Source organism: Gymnogyps californianus, chromosome 5 (genome assembly GCF_018139145.2).
Source record: "Gymnogyps californianus isolate 813 chromosome 5, ASM1813914v2, whole genome shotgun sequence".
Lineage (NCBI taxonomy): Eukaryota > Metazoa > Chordata > Aves > Accipitriformes > Cathartidae > Gymnogyps > Gymnogyps californianus.
In genome coordinates, this window is record NC_059475.1 from 8,902,793 (window position 1) to 8,926,345 (window position 23,553).

Sequence of the window (23,553 nt, forward strand, 5' to 3'; positions counted from 1 at the left end):
AAGGTTAGTAGTAGATGACCCAATTAACTACAGGTTAGTCAGATTAACATCAATACAAAGCTAAATCATGACAAGATAGTGTATGCAAACAGGACTAAAGGATAGCAGGATAATTAACAATAACCAACACAGATATGTGGAAAGTAGAGCTTGACAAACTTTTAAAAATATATTACAAAACCAACTGATAAGGTAACTGGGTTGACACTAATCATGGTCTGTAACAGATGTGACTGCATGACATTTTCTTTAAAGCATGACATTTCTGTAGTGACATTTGTCACTATACAAAAATTAATGAGATTCACCACAAAGACTGAAAACCAGTGAAGAGATATCACAAAAAATATGTAAATGTGAAATCATTTAAGAGGGATGTTTTTAGTAGTCTCAGAGAGTTTGGGCCAGTGCTGCTATTTTTATCAATGACTGAAAAGAAAATGGATAAATAGAAAATCACTGGTAGCAAACTCCGTATAACAGAAGTCAGTGCATTGGGCCACATCAGTTACACAAGTCAGCTAATCTCACTTGAATTCTAATATAATCAAATACAAGTTAATGCTTAAGAACAAAAGATGCAGATCACTTTCAAGATGGCAACCTCACCCACAGCCTAAAAAGCAGGAATAATTACATTACTTGGAGGTAATGATTAGTAAAAAATAGAAAATAAATTCCTAGAGCAAAACCTTGTTTTATATGAATAGCAAGAATCCTGAGGAGATACAGTGATGAGAGTGAATCAATGCACAGCACTAAAACTATACCTTGTACAGTGCTGCCCTAACAACTATTTCTAAATTTCAAAAAGTCCAGAAGAAGCTCACAATGAGTTAGCCACTGTGGGAAAGATGACTTCTGCCCATAAGCCTGAAAACACTCTAATCAACGTGCTTTTTCAACAGGCAGTGAGGAAGAGAATTCATCAGAGATCAGCAGATACTTGCACAGGGAAGAGGCTTCTAATAAGCAATGGATCTTTAATCCAGAAACAAAAGACCTCATCACATACAGTCACTGAAAGCCAAAGCTAGAAAAACTCAGACTAAAAGAGAAGAATAATTTAACAGCGGCAGTGATTAATTATTGGAACAATATACCCAGGATTTTCCATCACCAGAAATATTTCTTTCAGAATCAGACTTTTTTTCCAAATAGAGCTGCTATAGCTCAAGTAGGAATTACAAGCTCCATGATGATTTATTAACTAAAAATGCTTGTTCCAAGTGACACAGGTCAAGCCATTTGAACAGAAGGATCCCACTGGTATTTAAAAATCCAAGCATCTATGACAGCACCCTAGTCAAGAACTTAATTTCTCACTATTTAAACATACCTTTGTGCTGTAAGCATTAGCAATACAGCACCTCTGATACATTTCACTAGGCTGATAATTGAAATTCCAGTAAAAATATGGTTTATTTATGCTCATTGATGCACTCAAAATAATTTGCAAAGAGCAAAAGCATCAGGCTGAGTGATCAGAATAATGGCTGTGCATCTGTACTGTTCGTACAGGTTTCTGTTATTCTTTTCACTCATTTGAATCAATCTGAATAATTTCTCCTTACATGCGAGGAATATTTTTTCAAGCATTATACCCTGTTCTGTGGTAACATCCTTTCTTTATTTTGTTTCATGGGAATAGAGTGTTATGATCACGAATTAGCACTACAGTCAAACAATAGCCTTCAAAGAAACTGCAGTTGTTACATTCAAAATCAAAATTCTTCGTGGAGTGCCAGGTTTTAAAACAAGCCTTTGTGAGTGCTCTGGCATTTGGTTTCAGCCTAACAAAACTAATTTCTGACCATTAACAGTTCATGCAGTTGACTTATGCCAGTAAATGAAAAACCAACTACTACACGGAGCCTTACTAGTCAGGCACATTTCACCAGCACTCCTTGAGGTGCTATCAACTGCACCGAAGTGAAACATTAGTGAGGGCCAAGCTGTTACCACAAAATATACTGTTACTCACAAGAATGGCTGTTTGGAAGGCAGTATCACTTCTGTGGAATTCCTGAACTGCAGTAATGTGCATAAGTCTTGTGCAATAAATAAATTACTATTCTTTCCAGCACTTAAAATATCTAATTGCAGAATTCCCAATTTATCCATTCCTCAGCTGTGCTTTTGTTTTGAATTGTTTATCCTAGCAGCTATCAAGGTGACCTGTACTTGCTGGCCACATGGTATCAGACTGCCATTATTTTCTCTTTGACTGCATTAAGTGAAGCAAAACACAAGTTAAATACTCTTTTTTCCATATAATCAGTTACAGTAACTGCAACAGAAAGTTATGCAATTGTCTCATCATATGCACCATATCCTCTTTCCTTTACCCTCTCGAACTGTCACCTACACTATGTTTATCCAGCTGTTTGAGGAACATCAGAAGCATTTCAGGTAAGTGAGGTTGTGGGTTGGACTCCAATTCCACAGCAGCTGGTTTGTTGTTTCATGTAAATTCACAGGTGATTTTTCCAATCAGACAGAATGAAGGGCAATGCCTAGTTTATTATTACTGTGCTCAAACACTGCAAAAGGCATTGTCAATAGCTTTGCCAACCCCCTGTGGTTTTTTCATTGGCACAGTTAGCAAATGGCTAAGCATGACCAAACCTCAAGCGCTGAGACATGCTGAGCACTTACTAGACATTTTGGAATTAAAATAATATAGTTTAAAAAACCCCAAACAACCTAACACTGTGAAAATTTTATACAAAGGAAGATTTGGAAAGAAAAAAAAAAATTAGTCTATAGCAAGAAAGGCAGTACCTCACAAACAGTTCACTTTTTTTCAGTCAATTCAACTTCTGCAGGATGCAACTTCACCAGAAAAAAGTGATTTTTTTTTTTTTTTCCTACCCTACTACATAGTATTTGGATGTTTCAAAATAAAACTCTTCAAAATTAAGAAATGTAGGACATCTAAAAATCATGCTTAAAATCCAACCCAAGTTTCCTAAGAAGGCCTGTTCTGCAGAGCTATTGTAAACAAAGCCATTGAATCTATGAAAGAAGAGAAATGACTTTAAGTGTGCTTCAGTTGCACCTACTGAACTGTGTTTAAACTTAGTAGTTGACTACAGGATTCCTGGTTCTGTGCTGCCCTCCTCCCAGACAGCTAATCCTGTCTCCTCTGACCTGTCCCCTTGCCCCATTATTCGGTGGTGTCTGTGCGGAACAACCCCCCCTGCCCTGGCAATCGTCTCTGAGTGTTTACAAGAGCGCAAAACCCCTTCAATTCTAATCCACAGGCCTTGAGGAGACAGGGGTAGGCAACAGTTTCTTAATGCATTTCATTACCTTCTTCATTAGACAAGGAAGTAATTCCATGGTTTTAAAATCAAATAACGTATTTCTATATATCTATCACTTCCTCTCCCACTATCTCCCATATAGCCTCTCTCCTTAATAATAAATCTGTCACTAAACAAAAAAACATAGTATGTGAAGGACAGATTCCTGAACACACCCCACACAATAAAGGCAAATATCTCAAGAAAAACTGAACAGAAGTTTGCTTTTGTCAGGTTTATGCAACATGGTAAATAAATTCTTTTATGCCAGCTACCAGCAAAGGTTGTCATTTTAGCTTATGGACACAGATCCCAGAAGACAAAAGCAAGCAACAACAGCAAATTGAGATATTCTTCAGGAGAATAACCTAGTGAATAACTTTACTCCAAGCATGAAACTGTCCCTTCAAGCCTAGATTTCTGAAAGCTTTGTTTATTCCACTTTGGATGTTAGGTCTTACTCAAGTTATTCCTGATTTAATCTGATGAAAACATAAACTGAGCCTAGGAAGTGAAACAGGCAAGCAATCCTCTCTGTATTCCATTCAGTGAATTTTATAGATGTTGCAGTTCAAAAACATCTTAAAAAAAAAAACCTTAGTGTTTCTACATGCACCAAAGAGTTTAAGGAGCTGTGTACTCTGTACATATGAGGTGTGAATGCCATATTGCATACAGCTATCCAGCATGCAAGTAATCTGCAAATAATGCTACAGATATTTGCTAAATGTGAAACAAATTTTTCAGGTTTTCTTTATCTGTAAAGTCAAAGCCAGTTCATATAACAGATTTTCTCCAGCAGAAAAAGCTGCATCATTGGAGAACTCTTGGTTCAAATGAGAGCAGGCTAATGGGAAGTGTACTTCAGGAGTAATCTTGGCTTTTAAGTGTCACCTCTGCAAGAACACAATGAACCTGCTGTCTTTCTAGACAAGCCTCAATACAATCTTGCATGCTTTACACAGACATGTTTAAGTTTAGCACAAAATTGAAAGCGTTTGGTTTCCCAGCAACTTTTTGAGGCATGTTATCTGAAGAAAGTGGTTCATCTGATTTGTCAGACATAGTATACCAAAGATAAATACGTATTTTAAGCCTTTCCGTCCCCCCCGCAAATGGCCGCTAATCAGTTCGCGCTTTTGAAAACCTGATGGAAACACATGAGCGCTACTTACAGAAACATGCAGCATCCATAGCAAGTTAGGGAAATCCTTATTGGTGCAAGGAATTCCAGTCACAAAAATACTGGGGTTTGTGTTCTTTTTTAAAGCAAAATGTCTGCTGTTTCACATTCAAAAGTCAACACTGCTATTAAAAAAACAAACAACAAATAATGTTGATCAGCCTCTCTCTGAAGAAACAGAAACAGTATAAACACAATAAAGGATTGAATGTATCTTCTTTAGTAACACCTACTTTAGTCTGAGTACATATACTTAGGGCTGACTTTCAAGACCCAGTCCAAGTTCTCAAAGTCTGACTTCTTTTTATTTAAATGTAAATTGGATCAGGCTCTCGACTGTTTCTTTTATAATACTAGTATGACCAAAATGGTTAGCTGGAATGGCAATCTAAAGTTTCACTTACCTCTGTAGACTTGTACCAGGTTATACCAGTACAGAGTTTCATTTCACTATTCATTTTTTCTTAAATGCCACTCAACAGCATTCAGATTCCAAACTGACCTTTATCTTTACACTAATAGCTTTTCTTATCAGCGGCAGAATCACTACATCTTCCACACAGCTGATCTGTCACTGTGTTTGGAATAATCCTTTACCCTAACATTTGGTGCTGACTATTAATAAATTAAGAACTAACAGCAAAATAATTACCCTTTCACCTAGGAAAACACTGGTGGCCACCACAGAATGCTCTCTTAGTGACACAATGTTTTGCCCTGTATAATTGATGCAAATGCGTAACAGGATACTGTTATGTTCTCTGCACTAGCTGTCACTTTCACACGCATACTATTTGTCTCCATACTATGGCAGACGCAATAGTGTACTGCAAGGGGGTTTTGTTTGTTTATTAGAAACAACTCTACTTTTAATGTCAAACTATTTCTTTATTGTGACAAGAAAGAGAAACCTTTTTTTTTTTCCCAAAGGCTACAGATACTGGTGGTGTACAATATTATCTTACATTTCGCCTCCAGATAAATTTGAACCTTCCAACAAAAGCCAAAAAATATTTATTTCCAGCTTGTATATATAACGTGTACGACTGAAAATTGGCAAATCTTTCTTATCTGTTAGCAGCAAATGCATCATAAATTATGGTGCATAGAAAAATTCAGCATCTCACCTTGCATAAGCACATAATTCATAGAATACTGCAGATGAAGGAGCAGAGATCTCTTCTCTCCACTACCAATAAATTAACCTCCAACTTTGTTTTATACATCTGCCAGCACAGTGGTGAACTGAGGTGTTGCAGGCGCCATTGTGATGGACTAAGGAAATGCTAAGGTCTGTTGCTTTACCTCATCAATCTGGAACCCGAATGGAGCTTTCCCTGAAGGTTGCCTCCAAACACATTCCTGAGGAGCACTGACTGGTGACCAGAGCGGCTGGCTGGAAAAAAACAAGTTGTGCAGCATAGTAACAGTGTTAACAGCTCTTCACCAAGACACGCTACCTCTTCAAGGAAGTCTTTTCACCAGTACTGAGTAAGGGGCTGACCTGTCCTTGCAGCAGATAAAATATTCTGAAAGCAAGGCTTGGGATTTTTTTTTAAATTAACAAGGTAGTATTTTCACATGGTAGGTTTTTTCCCCACATTGTTCACATACTAATCAAAGTTAGGAATCAGACAATAGCTAGGGTAATGCAACCACTGAAGCTGCTTGCTTGCTTGCTTTCTTAACATATGCAGTAGAAAGTGCCATTTAAGGCACCGTATGGAGCTAGCTAGCAGACGGATTTTATTCTCAGCCTGTTCAGTGACCCTAGGGAGTACCTTCCTGCTTCACTTTCTTTTTCCACAGCCTAGAAATGGCAACACTTGCTTTTTTATAAAACTGTAAGATTTCTAGTAAGAAAAGAAAGACGTTAAAGAGGACAGTACAAATGTCACTATAAGGAATTTTTTACTGACAAAAAGATTTGGCTGAGTTCTACCTACAACAGAGGCTAATAACAACAAACATTATTTACAGAGGATAAATTAAACTGTATAAACTGTCACTGAATTATCTAATGGGCATTTTCTCTCTCCCAAATGCACTCCAGATTAAGTATGTATTCACAACGGCTCTTAAGTCTTCAAACTATTTCTAACTCTCCTAAACATTGAAATAATGTATTTACATCAGGATTAATCATCACTATAATTTAATTAGCATTTGACAAGAATTGATTTGGCAGAACTTTTTCCCTTAAAAATAGGAAATGGCCATAAACCAGGGGAATGGCCATAAACTAAATACACTGTTTTTTCTCTCCATCTGCTTCTGGTAAGATGCATTCTTCAACTGCTAATTCAGTCAAGATCTCAGCTTCATTTATCCAGTTAATTAGAGTCAGATGCTGACAGCATCAAGATTATAAATCAAATCTGGGTATGCAGGCAAAAAGAAAGCTGCTGCTAACACCAATGTACATGTTTTGATTTCTTACAGACCTACATATGAAAGAAGAGGATAAACTAGTAGCACACTGGGAGCAGAATTACAATTAGATCCCATAAAAGCTGTGCCTAAAAGTTATGTACTAAAGCACTAACCTTGTAAACACTTGGACTCAAAAGCCAGGTCTAGAACCTCACACTACCGCCAGGTTGCAGAGGAAACTGAAGTTGGGTCTCCTACTTTTAGGGCACTGGCTCCAGCTCGTAGGATTAATATAAGAAATTGTTTTCCATCTCCTTCAGTTATGTTTCAAAAGACAGTGGTATTGACCCCTGTATGTTGTGGATGGCCTGATCACCCAACCACTCACCAGGAGCTCCCAGAGCATACCTGTCAGATCCTCCACCTTGGATCCAGTCAGCCCTAAATGCCCCAGACTAGTGAAGAGGGGGGCAGTGTGGGGCATGCAGAAACATGCAATTCTACTATCTGCAGAGCTTCAAAAATCAAATGGAGTATGCAGTCTAGATATAACTGGAATAAAGCAGCACATGTGCTGGGGTTTTCAAGACCACAGTTTTGTTCTTGAGAATCCATGCATTTACACATTTTTGGAGGGCAACAAGGAAATGTACATGATCCCATCTAATCTCCTTTTTGTGCATTTTTTCTGTTTACTCTAAAGGATCACGTCTGTGTCACCGACAAAGAAAGCCAATCATAATTAACACTGACTCAGAAATTACAGATGGAGAATATTCTAATACCGTAGCTCCTTCTACTTGCTATGTTTATGCTTAGATGGACCACGATCTCTGAACAGATTGAGAATATGCCACAATACTAAGAAAGCCTCAAAACAAAAAGAAAAAATGTTGTAGTATATAATTTTCTCCCTACAAAACAAAAAGCAAACAAACCAACCATTAATCCTAAAGCACAGAACAAGTTATTTCAGAGTGTAAAGATTAAAAGGACCCTCGGGGTTTCTTTTGAAACCATATAACAATGTTGAGTATCAGTCCTAAAATGATCTATATGCACAAAGCATACACATTGTTTAAGGATATATAGACTCCTGGGTCACTTAGTCCAGCCTCAAACTACCAAAGTGTTTTCCCATATCTTTGATAATATTCCATAAGTAAGACTGTAGTTCTTTTCGTTCTACTTTAGAAATAGTCAGTTATGCTCAGATTAACTGACTAACTACAATCCATAGGCAATCAAAAGTGATTTTTCAAAAATTTTTTCAGGTAGCAAGGGGCTCATTTCAATCCTTCCTAAACTTGACAAAAACTCCTCTGCCCATGAAAATCTGCACTATACAATGGCATTCCTCAGCTCGCATTCTCGATGTATCCTTTCTCAAGGTCTTGCAACTTCGCCACATTTCAAGTCACACAGTATGGCCTCGACAATATTAACTTACCATAGTGTCAGTGATTTTCATTTTAGAAACAGCCCTTCAGTTCTGGGACTCAGCATCAACATTTTTGTCTTTTGAGCATCAAACCCAGAAGTTTTAGATACTCACCCAACTACAGTGCAATTCCAAATGCTATAATTTACAGGATCAGGAAGATCACAGCAAAGGATTATAAGACCATTTTAACTACATGTGGGTAACTCAAAAAGACTATGTTGGATACCTGAAGAGAAATAATAAGCTTATCCAAAGCTAACGTGCCTTGAAACAGGCAAAGAAGCAAAAAGCAGATTTATACAGGAAATTACATTTTCTTTCTAAGTGTCCCAATTCCACACTGATACCATGTGGCACTCCTATCCCATCTTTCTTTGGATTCCTGACGACAGCAATTCACTGCCTTCACTTAAAGAAACTTTAACAATCTCAGCCAGAAACATCTTGGCAGTAATGATGAAAAACTCACCATTCATTCTGGCAGGTACCACAGCCATCTGTTGTTCAGGTGCAGGGCTTGAACAGCTCAAGCAAGAGAATGAAAACAGCAGCCAAGGTGAGGAACATAGTCAAGAGCAGGCCAGACAGGCATAATTGCCCTGGGAGGTGGCCACACTGGATCTGGTGCAGTTAGACAACCGAAGACAAATCTGCCCAAAGGAAAAAGATTGCAGTGGACTACAAATGTTGCCTTATTGGTAAGCCCATGCCTCCACAGAAAATACTAAGCTTTGGAAAGATAAACATACAGATCTACGTGAACCAGTCTTCCTCTCCTGGAAAACTTGTCCCTGAGAATTGTAGAAGGTGAGTGTCCTCCCACACCGTGAGCTAGTGGGATGTCCTGAACTCTCAGATGAGATACAGCTTATGGACAGGTCACACATAAATAACTGCAATTCTAAACTGAGGCCTGTCATCACCTCATTCTCCAAGGCAATATGCCACAAACCAATAATATAAACCGGTGATATAAACAGATAGCCCAGACCAGTCCTTAGGACATTGCTTAATTTCACTCCATTGGTTACACACAGAGCTGAAACAAAGCCTTACACTTAACTCATATTTCCAAAACCTTATTGTTTCCAGGCTTTGGTAAGAAAAAAATGCCTCAAACTAGCTTTTGCTTTCAGTTACAAAAGCAAAGATCACAAATGATTTATCCTCAGCATATCCTTAGCATTAAACCACAGTGGATGTTTTCACCAATGACCTCAAGTTATTTGGGTTTTTTGGTGGTTTTCTTACAGCATGTGTGATCTACAAGTATCATCTGTAAGGATTTGATCTGCACAGTATTCTACTAAACACTGATTTTCTCAGAGCTGGACTCTCACTTTAATAAGGTATAGCAAAGCTGTCCCACAATTAAAGAAATAAACACAAAGCAAACAGCTTTGTTTTGACCTGATTACATATGTTACACCAGCCAAGATGAGGGAAAAGGGGTAACCCTATTAAAAACTCTTATTTTCTTGCTGCAGCTATTTCATTCATCTTGGGTATCGTTAGTAAAGTGAATTATCAGATTTATGCCATCTGGGTTTCTATTCTTATTCTTGAATAAGGATTTTTACACATTGAGCCATCAGTTATACTCCAAATGGGAAAGTTTTTTCATATAAACACTGCTCAAATATACACATTCTCAATCTGGACATGATTTTTGAACCTCTCAGGTATATATATATTTTACTTTTTATAAAAGCATCTAAAAGTTCTACATGTTTACTTCAAAAGCCTCACTCTTCCTTAAACTAAAATCTTATCCTCCATAGTATTTGACAATTCACTCAGACTTCAAGATTTATCTGTTCTTTATATAACCTGCATCTCATTTTTTTACCAGAGTACCAACCTGAGCTACAAAACAATATTCATTCCAAGCCAGCAAATGATCTCATTTCATACACACATTCTCTATCTGGGTCCAAGTCCCTACAAGGCGAGTATACAATGTCATTTCCTGCAAAAGAAAACCTCTGAAATTAGTCAGGCTGACAAGAAACTCAGATTAGACTTGGCAAAAGGTTCACAAAGACTTAGCCAAATTGGCTGTTTATGATTTCTAATGACACCTAAAATCATGTTTGAGCCACTCCAGTTTTACGGATCATAAGCCCAATGAAGCAAATCCCTGTTTCTTTTCCAGACTGATACCCTCCCACAGTACCACAAACCAGCAAGGTAACAACTGATCTGCAATAAACAAGTCCTTACTGAGGTGTTGTAAGTATTACATATAAAATGACACTGTTATATAGATATTCAGCAATGTCACAAGATCCACAAAAAACCCCCACTGTAATCATAATTCTCCCAAAAATCACAAGTGAAAAACTTCATGCTCACAAAACATAACACTACTGTTTCAAAAATGATGATACTTTATGCAAACCAAAATATATTCTCCACGCGAAAGAAGAGGTCAGCCTAAGACATGACTTATATACATTGCAATTCTCTACAGGAAATAAACCTAAAAACCATGGAAGGAGGTGCACAGTAGACACATCAGTATAAAGTTAGTATTTAAAAATGCATGGGAAAAATCCATATATAAGTGTACTCCACTGCAACTGTGGATAAACTAAACTGGAATTTTGATGAACGTGAAAACAATCTAGTTACAGTTATTATGTTGTGGATTTTAGCCTAATGGAGACAAGTTAAAAATACCTACAGCCCCACTGAAAACAAGCTGAACTCATAATTCACTACATTTTGGTTTTATATCCATATTTGTTAACTTACAATACAATAAGGATTTCATTAACAGAATGCTTTCATATCATCAAATAATTTCACTGGCCAAGCACAAAGCATACCAAATAATCTTCTAAAAGACTGACAACACGATTAGGAAGGTTTATTTTGCAAAACTTCTATTACTACATCTTACTTTTTGCGGTGGGAAATTGACCCAATTATGAATTTGCAGATATTTACTCTTTTTACTTATTATTGCACTCTATTCTTTTGTACTCTTACACTTTGCCTTCTTTTCATTTGAAATGAAATGAAAGTGATCTAACTTGTATTGCCCAGGACAGGGAAGAAGAGAAATCATCAAATTCTGGAATGCTCATATGCAGTGTTTCCATAGTTTGAGACTCTTGCAGGGATCTGAGACAGAGGATGCATGATATATCTACTCCTACCAACATAATTTCAGTAGGCTTGCTTTATTTTCTTATACTTTGGTTGCTTTTCCAAGTGAACACAAGAGGGCACAGCTCTTGTGCAATCTCAGATTGTATTTGTATTCAGCATATGCCAAATTAAAATCACTTCTTCCTACGTGCAAAGCGGCCCCCTGTGGAAAGCTCACATGTCAAAATAAGGCAAAGCAGCAGACCAGAAATCTTACATACATATAATTTCAGCTACTATATGAAAACTAAAATGCTGTAAGTGAAATAACATAAGATTACCATGTGATAAAGGTAAATCAGGACCTCAAAAAGCAATGTGTAGCATGTACACGTTAAAATCTCTATTTCAGGAAATCTGACACTGATTCAACTAACATCTGAAGATCCTGAATATAAAGCATCCTGGAAAAGGAAATACGGAATGACTCAGGAAAAGGATCAGCCTGATAACAGGGGGGAAACAAAATGAGAATATAGGATTCTTCCCCGCATTAATCCTTTGAGGCCAAGCTTATCAGTCTATTTTTAACACAATGATTAAAAAAAAAGGCTGAGGTTGGAAGACTTACTAGTTTCTGTACTCTGCAATAGTAAATCAGGTATTCCACTTAAATATAATATTTTGTGCTCCAAGATAATCCAAAGCAATTTTTAAAATTTTAGCTATAAAAAGTAGGTAATAGTCAATAACAGAACTGGCCTTTGCTAAGTTAAAAAAAAAATTAACTGTATAGTGCAGGCAAGCAATACATGTATTCAGAAGCTACGTGCAAGCACCAAGAAGCTAATCAAAAGTCAGGGGCTGATAAGAAATTCAGAGTTGATAATAAGTTCAGAGTTGACTGTTAACATTGCTGCTGCAGCTTCCGCTCACAGCTCAAGCACCTTCTGCAAACATTTTCTCCCAGTGCGAAATCAGACAGGTAAAAAACATCAGGTACTTGGCCATCTCCTCCCCCCCCTGCTAAGGCCCCAGCCTAATGAAAAAGCCCTGCCTTCGGCTGCGCAGCACCACACTGCACGTAAGGCACAGAAGTTTTCATTCAAGCAACTCCAGCCACTGACAGACAAACCCCACTGTGGTGTGGTACCACCACAGCCTACTTCTGTAACTCAGCAAAACACCTTGTTCCTAAAAGCAGAGCAGCAATACTCTCAGCAGGCAGGCTGTACCATTTTACTGAGTTTGCCGGTGCACCTCTCGCTGTATCAGTTGCATTATTTACAGTGTCACTCCTGCCTTCAGAGGAACCAAGCCCATGAATTCACCTGCCCGAAGAAGAACGGTGCTCTTACAACACATGGTAACGTTACCAGTAAATGCAAGCAACTTCTGCTTTTTGCACATACTGACAATTCACATAAGCAACAAACTGCTCTGTCTTCTTGGTTTAAAAGCACCTGTCTTCATGGGGAAGGTAAAGCCTAAGGAAATCTACTGTGAGGTCTGGATGAGAAAGATGCAGTCTCAAAAGCGGCTCACAAGAAACATGCAAATGAAAATAGGGGCTGACATCAACTCTACAGTGGAAATTGCTCTAAAAAGGACTATAATATACAGGCGTGATTAGAGCGTAGATTCAATACACATTCTGTAGTTTCTAGGATACATCACAAATCTGAAAACAGCTTGGGCTATGAGATTTAAAATCTTTTTTACATTGTTGATCCTAGCATACTTTTTCCCAAATAAATACTTTGCTTTTGCTATTAAAATTTTAAAAAGCAGGAATCGGACTGGAAAGACACTCCTGTCATGACATTACTGCCAATGAGACATCAGACAACGTGGTTCAATTCATGACAGGACTTAAACATGGCAATGCTTAGCATCAAGATGCTTGGCTGTAGGTGACAGTCGTGTCTGAAACTCTGCCTTCCTGCTAGGTGAGACTCTTCTCACATCCCAAAACCCCATCCTGCACTTCAGATTCCTATGTCATCTTGTTGGATATAGATGACCGGCTCACTTTTCTTTGAAAGTAAGCCCAGTGAAAATAACACTCTTTATCTAACAGTAGAGTGTCCAAAAAGCAAGAAACCTGAGAGTACAACCTCCTTGGTGAAAAAATTTCAACACACCTTCCACCTTCCATAAAACTGCCCTAACCACTGGGCTGCACGCAGTAGCACAGCAAAGGCATCTGCCACCTCTCCTACGACGGCACACCACTGAACACACACAGCTTCTGATCACCAGAAGCAAAAAATAACATTTTCCTCCTCCTTTCTTGGTATTATTTATATTAGCAAGTGCACTATGTCTGTTTGTCCTCAGTATAAAGACATAACTGAAAAATAAAATGGTTCTCCATCTTGGGTAAAAATTACAAAAAGCAGTTCTAGTATGTCCAGAGTTGAGTGCAAAAAGAGAGCAAGTTCAGGAAAAGAGAGCAGAATATAGAGAGGAAGGAATAAGCACACCATCACAACAAAAGAATAGGCTGCTGCTTCTGATTAACTTATCAGCCATAGTGTATCATTTTAAGCAAAATTATCTTCAAGATCAAAACTAATTTCCAAAAATTACAGCCCAACAAAATATGAGACACATCTAATTATTTGCTTTTGCCTGCTTCAGTAGCATGGTATAAATTTGTCATAAAAGCAGAATTAATTTTTAATTCTTTTCAGAAGTAACCATTTCAAAAGTAGTAACAGACTTTAAAAGAAAGCAAAGATCACATCAGTCTACATTAGTTTCTGGCTCCATTCTCTGAAATGTTATATGTTATCGTGCACATGTTTGTTTTTATCTGTCAGTGTGGTTTATTGTTAGGGAAGTGTAGTATCAGCTGTCTCTTCCCTGCCATCAAAGCTACTTCGTTAAAGTTAATAGTGTTTGACTTCCAGAGGATCTTTTACCAAGGTAACACAAAAAACTTCTGCTCGTCATTATTTTTCCAGCAATAAAGACACCAAATGGATGCAGTATCCCCTTTACCTTTTAAAAAAAAAAAATCCATTGCATTAATCTATTGAAAGCATTTGAGAATTCTATTTGTCATTTACTAAATTACTTTAGCTGTGAGCAACCAAAAAGTTAACCGCACACCATCAGATGGCAGACCACACTGTATTGATGAATATCTGCCTTGGTTTGCGGAAGACTACTGCACAAAGGTTCCTATGCACCTGTGTTCATCTGCACTGCCTTCTGTCTAACATCACCCCTTAACGGTTGTATCTACTTGCGTTAACCAACATGAAACATTTAGCAATGCCCTGCCTCCAGCCCAGATGAACACATTATAACAGTCTGAACTAAAGAACATTTAGAGAATATAACATTGATTTAATTAATAATTTCTGCTTGGTTTTAACTTAACTAATTATAAATTGAGAAGTGTTTGATAAGCTGTATAACTCTAAAAATTTTTTCTACACTTCCAAAAACATATTCCTTTTTATGATACTGTCACTGGTTTTTAGTCTCTTTGCATTTATATCCCTCCTCATCTCTATTTTCTGCAAAATACTGTAACTACATCTGATTTCAAGAATAAGGGTATTTACAAATAACTGGTGTTATTTCAGGGGGAGGGGGGAACTGGCAATACATTTTATTACTTTTAATCAGAAATCACTAATTCTGTGAATATCTATTATATTAATAAAAATATTAGTTTTTAGAACTGTGGGAACATAACCAAACATCATCAAAAACTATGCTGAAAAATATTTATATTTAAAAGCTGTTTACATAAATAAAATGCTGCCGCTTTAAATAAATACCTGTTAATTTTCATAAAACCACTTAGGTACTGAGCGTATGGGTTTTAGTATAACACACATGTATCTTATTAACAGTAAAAATGCAAATACATGACATAATCATCAGGAACTTCTTCCTGTACAACACAAGTTATCTTAAAAATAACAAAATCCAGTAATCTTTAAAAAGATCAACACAGTTTCAGATATGTTAGAATGGCCTGGCATATTCACAAACATTTGTTAAAATTAACAAATGTTTATCAGCTCAAATACAAGAGGATCCAAGTTCAAATCAATTTTACTCTATGTGAAATATGCTATAAAAATCTTGTGTACCTCAATAACCTGCAGTAAAAGACAAATATAAAGAAGTATTTTATGCAGTATTAAGAAACATCCAATCTCCTAAAAGACATTACAAAAAAATATTGTATCTCCTAAAAGACATTACAAAAAAATATTGTATAAAGAGAGAGGATTCATCTAATGCTTACAATAGTAAGATTAGTGTTTTATAATAGGTAGTTTTCCCATGTACACACCCCTTTAAATATGAGGAGGAATTTTTTGTCAGCCATTGTTACCTGAATAATCTCAGTACCATCTTTTCAACATGTACAAGTGCATCAAGACTATTCATGGTATCTAGGAATACATGAGGTCATTTAACTGCTAAGTGGGCATTGCTGAGGAATGAGACACGTAAGCCAGGTATGCACACCTTTGTGGCATTTTACTCCATTTTTAAAAAGAGTGTCTTTTTCAATATGCTCTTCATCTTAGTAAGTAAGTACATATGCGTGTGTATATAGAACTATTTTGTCTATCAGAAAATCATGTCAATTGAAGCGTACAGAACCGAAGTCCAGCAAACAATGTTTCGTTACACAGAATCTGAGGTATATTTACTTAATGATCCCCTGCACGTGAAACTACTGAAGGCAACAAGGTTGAAAATAAACTATGTATATTGCATGAATCAACTCGTAAGACTTCCAAAAAAAGTACAAAAGACTATACCTCTAGACTACGCCTAGGAACATAAAGGTGTGTGAGCAAAGCCCTTGGTAGCTAGCGCAAGGGGGAGCAGTTGGGTAATATTAACAAGGCTTGTGACCCTACTTGGAAAGCTTCAAGATGCAGGTTTACAGAACCTGCTCGCAGGCTGCCTCAGCTTCAGCCTACTGCAGAGACAGCTGCTTTCCAGAAACTCCCTGACATGCCCTCAAACAAACACCTACCAAAACCCAAAAGCTTGCTTCATCAAAACCACCCTCTCCACATGCATACTCCAAAACACAGCTTTGGGAATTTCACTGTGCTGCCTGATGCAATGTTTGCAGCTGTTTTCTAAAAAGCAAAAAGAGTAATTACAGCTGCAGTCTGGTTGCTATTTTTCCCTCTGCTGCAATATCCAAATGTTTGTGGGGAGGAGAGAACTTCTATACAATTATTTCATTTTGGTAATACAGCAACACTGCAAATCAAGTGAATTACAAGACATCAGAGAGTATCATGTAAGTCTCTATGTGCTCCAGCATTTCAATTAATTTCAAATGTTATAAGAAAATACTAAATGTCAGCTTTTCCTCCATCCTGAGGGAACTAGTAAGTTGCAGTGCACATTGAAATATACTGAAAGGAATTTGTAAGTCATTGGCCCTTCTGAACTCTGCTGTTTTACTGACAAAAGTGATCCTTCTGCAGAAATCTGGAAGGAGATCCTCAGCCCAAGTTCGTTGTCACAGTTTACTGTGATGTTCTTCCAGATTAATACAGCTGTAGCGCTTCCTGTGTTTGCTGTCTGGAAACCACCTTCTCCGATACCCAGGACTGTACGCTCTTTAAGGACTCAGAATTCTTTTAGTTTCATATTTGCAAAACACAAAGTTAAACACAACCACCTTCTGTCTGTGACTAGCAATCTTTGCTGCTACAGCTAAACTATTTCAAACAAAAGCTTAAAAAGTAAGTATCATGATAAAAGAGGTAACCTTCCACACTGAAGTGCCAAATGAAAACTGATTTAAAAAAAATAATAAAAATCACCAAGCAAATAGATTAGAAGCTGTGAAGCAGACAGTCAAACAAAGAGTTCACTTCTAATCCAGAGCTTCAATCAATAAATGTTTTCTATGTAATAGATATATTTCATAAATTAATTTATACTATTATCGTACCTAAGTCTTCATAACAACTCTGAGAAAGAAAACTGTAAAATACCAGACAGAAAAATCCTCCATCCGGCAATTACTCTTACTAGTACTTATTCCACTTTTCAGATAACTTTATAAAATAAACTCATACACGCAAAACCCCACCCAAATTCCACAGAAGCCAGTGTGACTCCTTCCACAGAAGCCTGTGAGAGTTTCACTGAGTTCATACTGTTCACTACACCGCAGACCACAATCCATCCATTAGCATTTTGAAAGCCACTAAAATACTAAAGCTTCATACTCAGGTAGGATACAATAAATAATTTTTTAAAAGACCCACCTTTTTAATTCTTACAATCAGTTTTATATAAGCTTTTTCATAAATTGAAAGGATCATCACCCCCCCAGTCAAACTTTAAAACTATTACTCCGCAACACCTGCAAGCAACTTTTATCTCCACAGAATTGCTGAAGTTACATTTCACCAGCTGAGAAGACCATGATCATCATTAAAAGAAATGCAACAAAATCCCTTCAGTGCAGCAGAATCTGAACTGCAGGTCCAATAAATCAGCCGGTTAGTTTAATTATAAAGAGCATATTTATAGTGGAATCACTCCAAAAACATTACAGATAGGCCAATTAGTTACAGTCTTCCCTCAGAATAAAGTGAATGTAAACTGTATTCTTACTTCTGTAGGTTACATGAAGATTTTCATCTGGAAGAAAAACTTTTCTCATTTAAATCCACATTGTCCTTTTTCTTTTTTACTTACTGCACACTGTTGTTAACCAAAGGAAAGATTTAAGGGTTTTTAACCAAAGTATCTGTTGGAAGTTCCAAGTAAAGCCTTGACAGGGCCCAGCTTGCCAAGAACTGTGCTTTCTACCAGTAAGCAAGGAAATCTATCCAGCTTTTTTTTTTAAAAGAAAAAAGACATTTTCTTTAGAATTTATTTTCTCTTCTAACGATTCTGTGTGCTCACTGTCCAACACAAACACACACCTTTCCCCAAGGACAGGGAAAAGCTCCAAGGACCCCAGGGGACTGCAGTGGCAGCGAGGCCCCCCAGCCTGGGCAGGGGTCTGGGCAGCCATTACCCCCCTCAGGACACAGGCCCAGGCAAGAGGGCTTGGCCAGCCAGGTGCTCCCGAGCTATGGCTGTGCCTCTGCCCGCGGCACTGCTTCCCCCGTCGCCCACAGGTTGTTTCTCGACATTTTTATGAGGAAGACCCAACATTTTGTTCAGAAATACCATCGCCTCCCATGGGTATGGACCTGGTGCCTGAGGCGGGAGGGGGAGCGCAGGCACCACTGCCAGAGAAGGCTAAGAAATGGTTGGGGGTAGAGAAAAGGTCTTAACCTTTGAGTCTGTGTTTTAAGGAAAGGGGCAGTCTTTTTAGGCCTTGCATTTGACCTCCTTACCTCAGGAAAATGCTATAATCTGAAGGACTGCCCTTTTATTTTAAAGGATAGGTTGTTCTAAATACATGCATCGTCAGTGTGATGGGCTCATAGATAAATGAAATAAGTGTGTTCCAAACTGTTCATGATAGACTTTTATTACACAGTACCCCATACGTTATATTGCAACACTGACCACTTGATGAATCCAGTTCATACAATGGTGCTGACATCCCTAATGTGCCTACAAAGAAAAAAGACACTTGTTTTATCTAGTCTAGATGGCAAGAAGGCAGATAGTCTCCATGCTGTCACCTGATCCAAGACTAGTTTAGCCGACAGCATGAAGCAGATCTGTAGTACATGATTATCTGGGGTTTTCTTCTCTATAAACTATGTTGTATCACAGTGAAGGATTTGTACAATCTAATGAGAAAGCAGTGAGGGTATCAGAGCAAGCCCAGCGTTCATGGAAGTATTAGCCCTGGGCAGGTTATTAAACGGGCCTCTGGAGTGTAGTCATAAAAAGAGGGATGAATTTCAAAGGTAACTCAGCACAACAAATAGCTGAGCAGGAACAACCTCATGCAACTGCCAAGCGGAATATGGCTGACGCTCAAAAATTCAAAAAAAAGCAGAAACATGATAAGAATAGAAAGGATGTTCATTTTCAAGCAGAAGATAAGATATGGATTAAAGTTCACTCTCAGAATAGTGCAGAGAAAGATTTTACGGCTACACTAAACCCAAACCAGAAGATTCCTTACCGAGTTACTTAAGTAATAGGGTAAACTGAACCACAGTGCTTACTGTATGCAATGTGTGCTGCTGTGGGATGTAAATCCTGGCACGCTTATACTGCTGGGGATCCTGGCAGCCTTTATTCCGGAGTTGTGGTAGAATTCAATTTTTATATTCTTTACATGTCCATCTCTGATTTTATGTACATGGACATTAAATTTATTCATTCCTTTATGTTCTTTACCTCAGTCATTCACTTTTTAGCTCTCCCTCAAGAAAAGGAAATAACCACAAAAAGGGTGGTAACCGTGTAACCTCTTACATACAAATGATGTTAACTTCCTTTCCTTTTATCATCACATTTCTACCCATGTACATCTTGGCCTAACGATGATCATTAGTTAACATGTTGGAGAAGGGGAGCTTGGGAAGGGACAGGTGCTGGACAACAGGGGTCAGCTCAAGGAAAGGATTCCTCACTTTCTGATCAGCATGGCACACCCTGCAATGTTAACTGGAGAAGCAGCAAACAAATGGATTGACAAGGCTTGTATTACCAGCAAAGCAAGGCAGGGAAAAAGGACTGCGGACAATATTAGTTAGGAAGGGATGGGCAAAGCTGTACATGGTTTTTAAGCTAAGGAAAGAAAGTTGAAGTAGAATAAAAAACTACTAGAGAAATTTGTGAAACTATATTAAGTTTCTTATAGACCACACAATTGAGCAGTCTGCAAGTATATGTTTAGCCTTCAAAAGTGATCTAGGACACTCCTAAAGTGTATAGTTTGAGTATATTGAATCCATTATTCAAAATAGGAATGAATATGAATGATCTTTAGCTGTTAGAAAGCTGGTGCTGCCATTATAACCTGACAGAAGCATTGCAAGTTCACATAGTGAGTCTCAGTTTCACCACCATTTTAGCTTCCTTCACGTCCTTGGGCAAATCCTGCCAGGTCTCTTTCTTCTTCTGTAATACAAATCTGTTGGTAATACTTCCCTTTGCCCATTCTTTGTCCAAGCAGACAATAAACTCTTCTGAACAAGGACAGCTTCTTGCATAAAAGTCCTACAGTAATAAAAATAATGACTTCTGAGTTTTTTCAGACTATAAATTCTTGGTTTACTAAGGAAAAATATCCAGGTTTGAAAGACTTGATGACATTTTCTGAAATGTTATTAATTATTATCTATGGGGATACACCAGAATTCACCAGAAGTTCATTAGTCACCTTTTCAGGCTATGAAGATGTATTTGATTAGTTATATGTGGAAAGGAACAACATACTTTTCCAGTGCCCCTCTTGTCCTACTGTTCCTTTCATATTTTTCTCCCACTCTCAGCTTCACTTCTTTTTCCATGTTGCCTCTTATAGTTTGAATAACTTCCCGTCTGCCACAAGCCAAATCTCCTTTAGATCCTTCCTTAAAACCTACTTCCTTCACATAGCCTACTTATGCTGATATTTTCACCAAGACATCTCCATTCATTCCCCATCTGAACTATTGTCCCATAAATCATATTTGTCTTGCTTAGATTGTCAGCGCTAAACATAAAGCATGTCCCGGACATTCTAGCAGTCATTCCTAGTCTGCTGCCACATGAATGATAGCGGGGTCTTGTATCAATTTCTGTACATTTCCCAACAGGACAGAGGAGAAAAAATAATTCAGAGAACTTCACAACAGCCCTTGAGGCTTGTCTGTATTACACAGCTGGGAACAAACATTTCTTCCTCCTGTGAACTACAATTCACAACATTATTAGTTAACCAAAGGTTAAATGTAAGTAACAAATGTTTGTTCCTGTTACACCCGACAGTTCCTTACACATATACAAACATCTCAGTAGATATTTAAACGTGCCTTTCTTCTTGGTTCTGGAAGTGAATGTTTCAAATGACACAGTAACTGAACCTGAACAGAAAGAATAATTATTAGTTCTTAACAGTCAATAACAAATAAGAATTGCTTAAAATTTGATGAGAAAGATCTGTGAACAGTTTTGAAAATGGATTTTGTCAGGTCATATTTAGTCAACAGCTCTCTATTTCAATTGTGAAGATTAATGTTTTTTCCATGAAACTAATGCCAAAACTTTGACTCACTGGAAATAAAACATTAGTTTAAAGAGCTACTCATTATCATTTGTTTTACAGTAAAAAATAAATTTCATGAATTAAGATATAAACCATTCTGTCACATAACAGTATGTTGGAGAAGACATGGAAGGTGACCTGTGTACAAATAGTTCATCCATCGTTGCCAAGTTCCCAACTACTGTAACACTTGCACAGTTTACATGGAAAGAGAAAAGTTTCACTTGCTCAGACTGTAGGTTAGCTTTCCTCTATAAAACAGAAATTATAATGCATACCTTACGGGAGTATAGTGATAACTGACTGTCATTTTCATTATCTGTAGTGTGCGGAACCCTCCCCTGTATGTTAACGCCCGCTGGCCTAATATCAGCACTGGCCTGGATGCACACTCGGTGAGATCTTCTGGGACATGACACCGTTACACATGTGAGTAGAGATTTCTCGTATGCACAGAAGTTTTCAGAAAAAATCTTGGCATAGGGTGAAGAGGTTGTACAGGTTGTAACTACAAAGTAATGAGCGTTTCTTGGAAGTACCTCTGCACCTTCAGCACGTATTGCTGCTTATGTGACAGACACTAACAATGGATCCTAAAGTCACCTTCTTGCCTGCAAAGACTTTATTCCCACAAGAAAGCGGCAAAACTTGGGAGGTTCCAAGCATTTCTGGGAAATTGTGATGGAAACGGATGGTGTCCAGCATCTTGCAGAATAAATTCAAGTTTGTTTGAAATCAAAATAAAAATCTTACTTTAGCATTGAAAATCTATATTAAATATCTAAATGAGACAAGAAAAAGAAAAGATAGGAATGATTTTTTTTTTAAATATATAATGATATTAACTGTCAGTGCTGGAGTATCAAAAAATCACACAAGGAATTCTTGCAAATTTTGCAAATCCTTAACTTCAAATTCTCCTGTATTTCCTAGAAAATGCTGTGGACAGCAGTTGTTATTCTGTCACATATTCAGTAGGATAGATCTCATTTTATACTGCATTTAAGGTTTTATTCTCTTTTTTTGCTTTGTGACACACTGTTTTTGTCAATTTTGCACTCAGACCAGATTATTTTTTCAGATGTTTTTTCTCTACAAAATATTTAGACTCATTCTTAACCTACTGAGATCTGGAACTGGTATTCTTGGCTTTAGGGATACTCTAAAATGACAAAGCTGGGAAGCACTGGCAGATAGTGCCTTTGCAAGTGGGGACAGATGTTTTGCAAAGGCTGAGAAGCTAAGGAATCTGCAGAATTCCTAAACCCCAGTGGATTTAATGCTCCTTGCTGTCTCTAAAATACCAATGCTTTGATGTGTGTCCCATTTCCTGGATTCACTAGCACTGTGAATTTTGGGATTTTTGCAGACTGTTTAAGTTCTCACTTCTGAATATACATCCTAAATGTATATTAGATATACAGAAATATTTAGAAATACTGAATTTTCTGAAGAAACTACCAGTGAAAACATTGTTAAGGTAAAGGTAATTCAGAGCACATGTAAATAATCTGAAATGTATTTCCTCTGTAAAAGCTGATTTCTCCAAAGTTCCTAATGCTGGTCATGATTTTGGTTCTACAATATGAAATACTTTGAAAAGGTTGTGATTTTTCAGAGGACAGATGACTAATTTCAGAAAACAATACATCTTCCTTTTAGAAAACAATACATCTTCAGTGTGCCCCTACTTGGCTACTTACAAATGGAAGCATTCAAAGTTTCTAGTTACTATGGATAAGTTGGGCATACATAAACCCAGTGTGGATTGTTACACTGACTGCCTCTTGTTCCATGTCCAAAAGTGCTCAGTTTGCAAATGGGAACCTCATCTTTCTCTACTGCCAGCTTTCCAAGCTCATTTGGATCTCAATATTTACAAGAGAGACTTGTCATGCTTTTCACATTATCGCAGATTATAATTGTTCAGGTACATCTGTGAGAGCTCACCACCTTCATTTCAACC